Genomic DNA, 2,973 nt, shown 5'->3' on the forward strand with positions numbered 1-2,973 from the left:
CTCACATTGAACAAAGCTTAAAAATGCACGCTAGGAACTTGGAAAGAAAAATAAAACCATCTGTCGGTACATTTATCAGTAGCCCTGGAGAAAGCGGATGCTTTGTCTGCAAAAATGAGCACAAAAGGAAATTTAAAGTGGACAAATAGTACTTGCAAGTAATTTAGGTCAGAATTTTACATAACATAAAATTTATTTTAAAAAATGCATCATCTCCAGCTGAGTATAAACAGTGCAAAAGATCACAGGAAGCATTAGAACTTTAGGATAATGCAATAATGGAGATTGTATCACCAATGGGAAAGATGAAAATCATGGCAAAAATTAACAGTAAAAAAAATGAGTATACTTCATTTGTAGCCAGAGTTTGAATTGGACGAAGGCCAAATTTAAAGGGAATCTTTATTGTTATGGAAAAGAGACTGAAAGCTGTCACAACCTAACCCCCTGAAATAATGAATTTGACTCCATGGACATAGAACAGTTTCAAAGGCCAGGCAGCATTCCAGCCCTAAATTATTTTTTTAAAAGCCACACATACAATCTTCCAAAAGTTTTCAATACCCGGAGCTAAACAACTGTCCTTTAATATGCAAGCTTCATTCTGTATCCCCAGACTCCTGTGGAGGACAACTAGAGTGGAAAAATCCTGGCACATAAGACAATTCAATCCTGTTACATGAACAGAAATACTAAATAAACATCATGTCAAAAAAATACTGTTGAAATTCTCTCTTTTTAACATTAAAAAAATTGTCTCTTAATGATAACTAATTCCAGTAATTTTCCTTTAAGGAATGGCATATGGTCGTTATGAACCTAAATATACACACTTTACAACACAAAATTAAACTTGGGCAAAAAAAATATATCTACTTGCACCTAAATATTGAGAGTTCAAAGACAGGTAACTTGAATCCAGTTGTTCTAGGAAGGCGGAAAAGTGCCTGTTATTTAAAGTTTAGCCTGAGGCATTCTGCAGAATAAGATGTACCCATTGGAAGGGAGAAGCATCTGGATAGAAGGCATGTCAAGTGATATTTTTATATAAACTCAACTTTGCAAAGGAGGTAATGGCTGACATGATGCATCAAAATGCATAGAATAGAGGCTCTGCTCTGCATAAGAAGGATTTTACACATTCCGCTGTGTCCTGAGGAAGGGTACTGTGATAACCATACACTTGGTACAATGAAAGATAAAAATCACCCAGAAGAATTCTTTCCTGGGCCATCGTGGCAGTTGCATCACTTTAAACAGTTACAATTCATGAAAGTCACAGTTAAATGACCAACCTCTCTCTCTCATCTTTCAAAGGTATTTGGCAGATTTCTTTTGGTCACAACAACTGTGAAGTCAGACAAGGAATGATTTTTTTTTTTTGATTTTTTTTTACTGAAAAAAAAAAAAAAAGTTCTTCTAGCTGAGTTCTAGTGTCTCTGCCCTTTATGTTCATTGGGTGATCATTCATTCTGGTACACAGTTTGTCTGGTTTCACACACATAATACCCATGAGGGCACTTTGGGGACTGGATGAGGTATACTCCATTCTGGGATAAGCATGTGTATGATCTTCATAGATTCTGATGCTTTTGTTCTGGAGAGCATCGATAGTTGTGGCAGTAGAAATGAGTTGACAGGTCTTGCATTTATTGTTAAAACAGGGCTATGTCCCATTAGATCAGCATGGAGTTTACTTCTGATGACGAGTTGGACAAGGTTAGGGACTGTCTGAAGGCCAGGAATCAGGCTAGGGCAGGGAGGGGGTGGAGGAAGGCAGGATGAGTTTCTCCCTCTCAAAATCTGGTCATTTTCAAGTATGTACTATAGTCGTTCGATGATCTTGCTTATTAGTTCAAGTTTGGGATGATAATAGGTGACAACCAAGGGTATTCAGTATGCTTCTGCAGCGTATTTGGGTGGCTATTTCTCAGCTTGAGTGTCCTAACTAGGTAAAGACAGGTTTCAGTTGGGCAAGATGGGCATCATGGAGCATTCTCCTTAGAGAAGATGTGGTAGTATCCAAGGGTCTAACTGTATATCAACGTTTTTTGGGGGCATTTGGGATGCTTGCTGGTTTTGCAGACATAAGTGTGGTGGATCATGGATTTTCTGTACACAGTAATTTGTAGGGTACCAGCATGGATGCGGATTGTGATACCTAGAAAAGTTGATGCTAGTGTAGGAGCATTCCAGAGAGAACCTGATTGGAGAATGGTACTTGTTAAACCTGATCTGAAAGTCAATAAGCAAGTCCAGCTATTCAGTCCATATGATATCATCTATGTATACACAGGTATAATTCAGGTTTGGTGGTGAAATCTTAAAAAAAAAAAAAAGCTTCTCTTCCATATAGCTCATGAACAGGTTGGCATATTGCAGAGCCACCTTTGCACCCATACTGGTGCTCACAGTTTGGAGGAAGCACCAGTTGTTGAAAGTGAGTTTGTTGTTGATAAGGGTGAAATGGACAATTTGTGCAATATGTTGCTATTGCAAATCCAAGTGTAATCTGATTTTCTGTATGTATTTCAGGCAGGCAGCTGTATCTTCATGGTTTAGGATATTAGTGTACAGGCTGGCAGCATCTATGGTTGCAAGTATGGTCTTCTAAAGGAGGTAGCTGATGTTCTGGATCTTATTGAGAAAGTTTGTGTTGTCCTGTAAAACAACTTGCTCTTTGAGTGATAAGTGGTTTCTGGATGGTTTATGGCCTCTGGCAGATGTAATATTTAAGACATAATTAACCAGTTAATCACACTTAAGTAGTAACCCAGCCACGCATTCATTCAATTAGTGGCATGATAATACAGGAAGTAAGTCAAAATGTACACAAAATGTGTGAAAAAGCTTTGTGACTAGTTACCATTGCACTATAAATTGAATGCGTGGCCAACACCAGAGTCTTGAAGGGCTCCAGTGCCTTTTACAGCTGGGAGCACCCATGAGCTGACTGGGCCTCCCAGCAGGAAA

The sequence above is a fragment of the Alligator sinensis genome, unplaced genomic scaffold (assembly GCF_000455745.1).
Source record: "Alligator sinensis unplaced genomic scaffold, ASM45574v1 scaffold1335_1, whole genome shotgun sequence".
Classification (NCBI taxonomy): Eukaryota; Metazoa; Chordata; order Crocodylia; family Alligatoridae; genus Alligator; species Alligator sinensis.